We start from the raw sequence: 8,893 nt of genomic DNA on the forward strand, positions 1-8,893 counted from the left end.
ATCCCCTTAAATGTCAATTTTCTTGCATGCTTTGGCAACCCATTATGCTTCCATTTTTGGGCGTTTTACAGTTCTGTGAATTGGCTTATTTTGAGCCCCTCTTCAACATTGAAGAAGGGCTCATCACTGTTTGGGACCTCCATATGTCACTTCATGTTATATCTCTCTTTTGGTCCCCATTTTTGCATGCTTTGGCAGCTCACTATGCTTCCATTTTTGGATGATTTACAGGCCTAGAGATGGCCTTATTTTAACCTTCTTAACATGTTTCATTAAGGGTCTTTGGCCGTTTGTGGAATATTTGGCATACCTCATGTTATAGCCTCTTTTGAGCCTTATTTTGCATTGCATTTCTAGCATGTTTGTATACTGTTTTTGGGTTTTTACAGTTCAGTAAATATGCTTATTTATGGTCCCTCTTCAATGTTGTAGAAGGGAATTTTTCAGTTTGGGCTTTGCATATACCACTTGCCTCTTTGGCCACCTTTTGGCCCTTTTTCTTGCATAGGAGTGCAGCCATACTTGTGTTTGTTTTTAGGGTTTTTACAGTTCTGGAAAACATAATATTTTGGGCCCCTCTTCAACTTTGTTGAAGGGCCCTAACCTGTTTGAGGACAGAAGATGTGAGTTGCTTCTTAATCTCATGTTTAGGGCCATTTCTTGCATGCTAGTTTTGCCCTATCTTTGCTTGCTGTTTGGCCATGTTTTGAACTGGAAAAATGCTTATCTTGGGATTTCCTTGCTTCTGTATTTTCATTGCATGTCCATATTGTGCATGTTTGGTATAGCTATAGGCCATTTCGGGTGTCAAAATTCATGTTTCGGGACCATTCCGTGCATCGGGTGTGTTTTCGCCTCATTTCGGGGCTGTTTTCCCCCACTTTTCATTGCTGAAAATCCATTAGCATGTTTGCATATGCCATTTTAGCCATAGTGCATTGCGTATGCATTGCCTCGGTTTGCGTGCCCGTGTGCACGTATTTCGAGGCACTTCATTTTCATCTATCGGCCTCTTATGTGAGTGTGGCTGAGGCTCTCTCATGTTAGTATAAGTCCATGTTACATTCTATATGCCATTCCCATGCCATTGCATTGCGTATGCCATCGCCTCGGTTTGCGTGCCCGTGTGCACGCATTTCGAGGCACTTCATTTTCATCTATCGGCCTCTTATGTGAGTGTGGCTGAGGCTCTCTCATGTTAGTATAAGTCCATGTTGCATTCTATATGCCATCCCATGCCATTGCATTGCGTATGCCATCGCCTCGGTTTGCGTGCCCGTGTGCACGCATTTCGAGGCACTTCATTTTCATCCATCGGCCTCTTATGTGAGTGTGGCTGAGGCTCTCTCATGTTAGTGTAAGCCCATATCATATTTCCATGTCATTTGCATTGCGTATGTCATTTTCTCGGTTTGCGTGCCCGTGTGCACGCATTTCGAGACATTTCATTTTCACAGCATAGTGCATACTAGGTTGTATCTTAGTCGCATTTCATGCATGTCATGCATATTGCATCGTGTTCGGGATAGGAGTTAGCCCGGGCACGGGAAACGAGGTATGTTCCGTACTCCGAGTGCGGAACGTATCTCAATTCCCCAGTCACCGACACTCTGGATCATCTATGATGGAGTTAGGTCTTGTTATGTTTTCGTGTGCATTCATCCCATATTAAATTGTGCAATTCAACTCCTCGGCCATTATGCCTCGGTATGCGTGATTGGTGGCACGAGGATCGAGGCATGCATATATTTGTGAAAATACATTGCTATGCCCCTTTCCTGCTCTCTGTTGCAGCAAATGAAGAATCAGCAACTTTTCGGAGCTCGGCACGCTTTCCAAGGTTAACTGCTAAACAGAGGCTAATTGGGGCATCCCAGTGGATTTCCGCGCAAGACAACCCGGACATGCATCATCCATCAGAAGCAAGGCAGTCTCTGGCTTGCATGCCAGTTTTATTTATTTTCTTAGTTAATTTGTTAATTAATTAGAAATTTGTAGATTATTCGGACTGTAATATTTGGACTGTACTATTCTTTTATTTGGGACTGTATTATTTATTCGGACCCTCTGCGCGAGGGCACAACTGTAATAAGTGTGCGTGTGTGTGTTGTATGTTTTCCAACCCCACGTCTTTCTTCCCTTTTATTTATCCGCTTATGATGTTTAGATTAGGGCATATTTCAATTAGCATACAGTATGACAGTATGTTTGCATCATTCATTTGTTTTGCATGCACCGGGCTCGGCGCATCATACTAACTGCATTGTACTTTCAATTCCAAATTGAATACATGTTAGTTGCCGCATTCCATATGCCATGTTTAGAATAGCCGAGCCTGCTATAGTTTGCATTCTTGCATGTGTTGCATTAGACATTTCTGTATACTTAGGATCATGCATGATTTCTAATGTAGTTTCTATTTTTGCTTGGAGTACTCGGTAAGTTTTATGCTTTAGCATCCTTGCATGTGTGTGAGTGACTGCCATGAATAGCATGCTTACCATGAGGCTATATGCTTATGTGATATAACTGCCTGAGTGCCTGCGGGTGAAGGTTGGGTTATCTAGATTGGAACAAATCATCAACTGTTTGTTTTAAGCCCACTAGATAGTGGCAAAACCATCTTTTCTAAGCCCACCCGAGGGTGGCAAAATCTGCATTTTAAGCCTACTTGCGGGTAGCAAACCATCTTTCAAAAAAATAAACATGAAATGTTTTGTTCCAATTTGGGCGACCCAGTCTATACTTGTATGCTGTGCGCATCACATAGTAACCTAGGCTAATAACCGGAATAAGAACACACAATGTTTTCAAAAATAGATATCATGGTTAGTAGAGGCCGGTCTCTGACCGGGCGAGCGGGGGTGCTCACGAAGTGACCTTCCCCAATCGTACCCAAGTTCCCGAGCCGAGGCAACTTTGGTGATGACGGACACGTGGCCTTAGGCAACAAGTCAGGGTTTCCTAAATTTCCCAAAATAAAATATTTAGGTGGCGACTCTGTATCTGGCAAAGCAGTTCATGTTTGGCACTTCTTTCAAAAATCTGTTTTTCTCAAAACGATTTGCCGGATTTGGACTCTTTGGTTCAGACTTAGAACCGTGACAAATTTGAGAGTCCGAGCTGTAGTGACCCCAAAATGAACAGAACGGGAGCTCGTTCCTCCCGGAGCGTTCGGGGACGTCTACAGTGCTAAGATCCGGAAGGCTGCCGATTTCTGATTTGCTGCAAGAGAGAGCAACAAAGGAGCATGGCAAAGTATTTTCACATATATATGCATGACTACTCTTCAGGGAGTGTAGTCCTCGATCCTCGTGCCACCAATCACGCATATCGATGCATGATGGCTGAGGAGTCGAATTGCACGACTCAATATGAAATGAATGCACATATAAACACAACAAGACCTAAACTCCATCATAGATAATCCGGAGTGTCGATGACTAGGAATTGAGACACGTTCCGTCACTCGAAGTACGAAACGTCCCTCGTTTCCTGTGCTCGGGCTAACTCCTATCCCGAGCACAATGCGATATGCATGACATGCATGAATACAATCCTAACATGCGATCTAGCATGCACAATGCTATGAGATGGCATACACAATGCACGATGTAACAAGGCATACACAATGCTCTAACATACAACCCAGCATACGCAATGCTATGAATCGAAATGGCATACACAATGCATAATGGAATTACACCAACATGAGTGGACCTCAGCCACACTCATATCAGTAGCCATTAGATGAAAAATGAGACTCTCGAAATACGTGCACGCATATACGCAAACCGAGGACCGAGCCTAAGGCATTAAATGCCACTCTACCCAAAGCGTGGCAAGGCATGGAACATGATATGCAAACATGCGAATTTCAGCGCTGAAATATGATACAAAACAGCCCCAAAACATGGAAACATGGCACCCGATGCATGGAATGAACCCCGAAATTCGAAACTAGGCACATGGAATGACTTACAGCTATACAAAGCATGCATTATTTGATCATGAAGCATGAAGACAGATGAAAGACAGTCCCAAAACATGTATATTTCCAGTTTATAACAAGTCTAAAAAATGAACACAAATAGGGCTAATCTATCATGCAAAAATGGCCCTAAAAGAGAGATTAAACACGAAGGGACAACAGCTGGCCCCGAATGGAAAATATCCCTTCAACAAAGTTGAATAGGGGCTCAAAAAAAGTCACTTTACAGTTTACATCAAGCCACAAAAATAATCAAAAATAAGGCCAAACTATCATGCAAGAAAAGGCCTAAAAGAGGGGTAAAGAGACAAGTGGTAGCTGCTGTTCTCAAACAGAGGAGAGCCCTTCAACAATGTTGAAGAGGGGCTCAAAAAAAGATATTTCACAGTTTATGGAAAAGTCCAAAACAGCTCACAAATAATTCTAAAATACTATGCAAAAATAGGCCTAAAAGAGAGTTAAAGAGGCAAGTGATAGCTGCTGGCCTCAAACAGAGGAGAGCCCTTCAACAATGTTGAAGAGGGGCTCAAAAAAATTTATTTTACAGTTTATGATCAAGTCCAAAACAACTCAAAAATAAGCCTAAAATACTATGCAAAGATTGGCCTAAAAGAGAGATAAAGAGGCAAGTGGTAGTAGGAGACCTCAAACAGCAGGAGGTCCTTGATCAAACATGAAGAGAAGCTCAAAATATGACTATTTACAGTTTGGGTCGGAGCCCAAAAATGCTTGCAAGTATGACTTGTAAATGAACCAAGAAAAGGCTAGAAAAGGGAGGAAGAAGACTCACCCTTGTAGAGCAGCAACACAGCAGCTTTTGGACCAGGAAATGGTGCTCCTATCCTCTGAAAAACAGCCTCAAGTTGCTGGAATGGAGTGTGGAGGTCTTGTGTTATGTGTTGTAGTGTAAATGGTGCAAGGCTTTTAGGGTTTAGAGGGTTGAAGTAGAGAGAGAGTGAGAGTTGTAGGCAAAGGCTCAAAACCAATTTTGTAACCCTTAAAATGCAGCTGGAAGTGCTGGTTTTATAGGGAAAGGAGTGGAGGAAAAAGGGGGGAAAATCAAACTGAAATTTCCCCCCAAAAGACCCCCCTTCGGATACAGGATCTGGGGGGAAACAGATGGTGCAGCTGTAAGGAACCAGGTGAGAGGGCTACGGCTGGCCAGGTTCAGAAGGTTCAGGGGGCCGGCCGACCAAGGGTCAAAAGGGTCAATGACAATTGCTGGTTGGCCACCTCAAAAAGGTGGCCTCCCATGTGTGCACAACACAACTATGTAGTCAAAACCCAGAAAAAGTGAACCAGGAGAGAGAAAAGACCATTTTTTAGAGGGGTTCAAAAGGGTCAGGCACAATTACTGGTTGGCCACCAAATATTGGTGGCCTCCCAGGTGTGTACAACACAAATATGGGGTTTAGGGTTCAAGAAAGTGGCCCCGGGGTGGTCAACATTGGCTTTTTAGTGAGGAAAACGAGCGTCGGAGAGCGATGAAGAAATAAAACTGGCTTTTCAAAACAATTGCTGGCCTCCTACCCTCCTACAAGCTTCCTAACTATGAAAATAAGGTCTCCACCAAAAATGAACCAAAACGGATGCAAAACGGAGGTTTGGGGACCGAAACGCGCGGCCCGGGGCCCCGAAAATGGGCTGTTAAGCACCAGAGGTGGCATTTGACCACGAAGTTCGTCTCTCGGGCCACAGTGTTCCTCAAAAGGGAGGAAATAAGGTGTATACCAAAAACCGGAGCAAACGGAGGTGGTTAGGTGGTCCCGAACCGAGGCACACGGCCGTCGGCTCCGAAAAATAAAAAACCGGGCTCCAAACGGGAAAAATGGCCTACGACCACGAAATGTAGCCTACGGCCACTGAGAGATGATCTACGAGACCTCTCCCTCCCTTTGGGAAGAGAAAACAGAGCCTGGTTCGCAAACCGAGGCAAGGCACGAAAGAGTCCAGAAGTCTAGAGGCAAGGCTTACAGTCGGGACTCTGAAACTTCTTAACGAGCACAATATGCAATATCACCGAACGCTCAACTGGTGGCGTCTGAGTCTTAAGGTCGGTCAAAAATAGGGTGTCTACACATAGATTTATAAATATCGTGAAAACAATTATAAAATTTCTATATTAATAGAAATATTAAGGTATAATATCATTTAATTTTCTTAAAAAAACTATTTCACATTTCCTACGTAAATGAAAATATACTAATGATGGTTAGGCTCATAGAATGAATGAGGCTCCCAGCAGAGAGATTGTGAAGTTTCTGAGGGTGGTTGCCCCTCTTTGCAACAAAAAGATGATCTCTTTCTGTCTCTCTCACAGATCAAAGATCATCAGAGCCAATGATTTCACCTTCAAAATCAACAGCTCTCCTCCTCTCTCACACTCTCTCTCCTCAATGCGTGTGTGTGTTTGCGAGTTGAAGGTTGGATTCATCTCCACATTTTTTATAACCAAAAGCAAAAAAAGAAAAGAAAATATACTAATGATTAATGTTATATTTTTCATCAAGTAAGATATTCGTGGCATAGAAAACGAAACTCAATAATTCTTGATGTATAAAAATATATTACATATTGATATTAATGCATTCTCACACCAATAGTATACAAATAATATACAATAGTGTGTTCAATAAATTTGTATTATGAGACGAACTATTAAACAAAATTGTATAATTCTACAATTAATTTCATACTTTCAATTATATTACAGGTGTGGATTATGAAAAATTAAAGTGGAAAGTTGATAGAAAAATATTTGTATAATAATATATATTTAAAAGACCTACTTATTGTTTATTGTTTAAGATAAGATCGTGATATCAACAATCTATTATGTGGGTGTTTGGGAAGTTGATATTTTAGTAGGCAATTTTAGTTTTTGGCTATTTTAGTAGGCTAAAATTTTTGTGTTTGGGAAGATAGTTGGATTTTCTTATAGTTGGAAGTGATATTTGTGAGAGAAAAAGTAAAATAATTATGGATTTGATGTGATATTTTGTCTTATTAACTATTTTAGTCTATTTTGTGAATTTTAGCTCAAAAAACCAAAAAAAAACCCTTGCCAAACACCACCTATAAATTAATGTTTATGTTTACAAAATTTCTCATTTATCATTTAAATTCTTTAGCCGAGTATGTATTCATTTATTGCTTAGTTGTATTTTCGATACAAATCGATTTATCCATACAAATCTCCATACTTTGTATACATATCACATACCAATTTAAAAGATATGCATAATTACAATATTAACAGTTGATGAAAAATCTCGTACCACGTGCAACGCACGTACCCAACCACTAGTACACATAAATGATTGAAATCTTTACAGTTAGAAATTACATATACGTCTAGAACTCACTAACGGATTTTTGTACTATTTTTAGAAAGTTTAAAGAATCTCACATTTCGAGCCATTTCAAATAAAAAAGTTTCTCATATCAGAATTCACCCCAAATTTAAATACCCACACCACACCCCAAAAAAGATTTCCATATCAGAAGATTTTTATGCTCAATGGAAATTAACGTGGACATACACAATGTTACATTAATTAATTTATTATACTTTCAACCCAGTCCGACCTGCTATTAAATTAATTTATTATATTATATGAAAAATATATGTTTTTTGCTGGGATCTATATTTTATCTTTGTTAATTTTATTAAAACTCACATTTGTAGTGATATTTAATTGAATTTATTTAAAAAATCTGTCAATTTATACATGAAATCCTTCAATTTATAATGATGTCAGTATATTTATTTAAAAAATATAATGTCATTGAATTTCATTATGGAATGCTTTAATTTTTTTTTAACATATAGGCCAATTGGTGGATTTGAGATTCATAATTATTTTGTGGGTTGGACTTGGTCAGATATAGAGACTCGATGTTAAGACTGGGCCGGATTTAGGCAGACACAAAATCCCTTCTCATATAGTGTTAGCTCAATTCGAACCCAGGCCGGCCCCGATTTATGGTCTTTTTGTAGGTTATTTTTATTGACTTTTCCTACATTTTTTCATCCCATCTCAGCTCATTAATCCAAACCCAATCTAAATTTTACCCTTAAATACCTAAAAATATGCACTGTTGGGGTGTTCTTCGAATTCCTGTTGTTAAACATATTGAATGCAACACTATTGGGGTGTATTGGGCCTTGTTTGAACCTTCGGCACACACACTGCTCATTCTGGCCCAAAAGTTTATGCTATCATATGAAAATCAGGTTGAAATTTGTCAGACACAAAATAATAATAATAATAATAATAATAATAATAATAATAATAATAAATAAATAAACAAATAAAAAAAGAAATAAAGAATGAGAAACATATGAATTTTTATACAAAAATAGATATATATATATATATATACAAATTCATGTGTCAATGACATATTTACTATTATAAACTACAATAATGAGCATTTTTAATTTTCAATAAACGCATGTCAATATACCACTTTATTTTGTATAATATTTATGTATTTTATAAATTCACAAACCAACCATATAGTAGTTTGGTTGTATGGAGCTTTTTTTTTTTGAGTCATTTTTTTACTGACATTTAATTCTTAGTTCTTTTAGTGTTTTGTTGTCAAGTGTCACTACAAGAATTTATACATTTTGCGACCACTTTTGTCGACCAAAAAAATTTTGATCGCAAAAAAATGACATTTGGCGACCAAATATTAATTAGTCGCGAATGATCATTATTTTTAGCGACCAAATATTATTGGTCGCAGAAGGTTATATTTTGGCGACCAAAAAATATGTTGATCGCAGAAAGTGGTATACTTTTGCCGACCAACTAAAAATTTGATCGTGGAAGGTCACATATTTTTTGGCGACCAAAAATTTGGTCGCGAAAAATTTATTTTCAGCAATCAAAA

The sequence above is a fragment of the Camellia sinensis genome, chromosome 13, assembly GCF_055761805.1.
Source record: "Camellia sinensis isolate YWXY chromosome 13, ASM5576180v1, whole genome shotgun sequence".
Classification (NCBI taxonomy): Eukaryota; Viridiplantae; Streptophyta; class Magnoliopsida; order Ericales; family Theaceae; genus Camellia; species Camellia sinensis.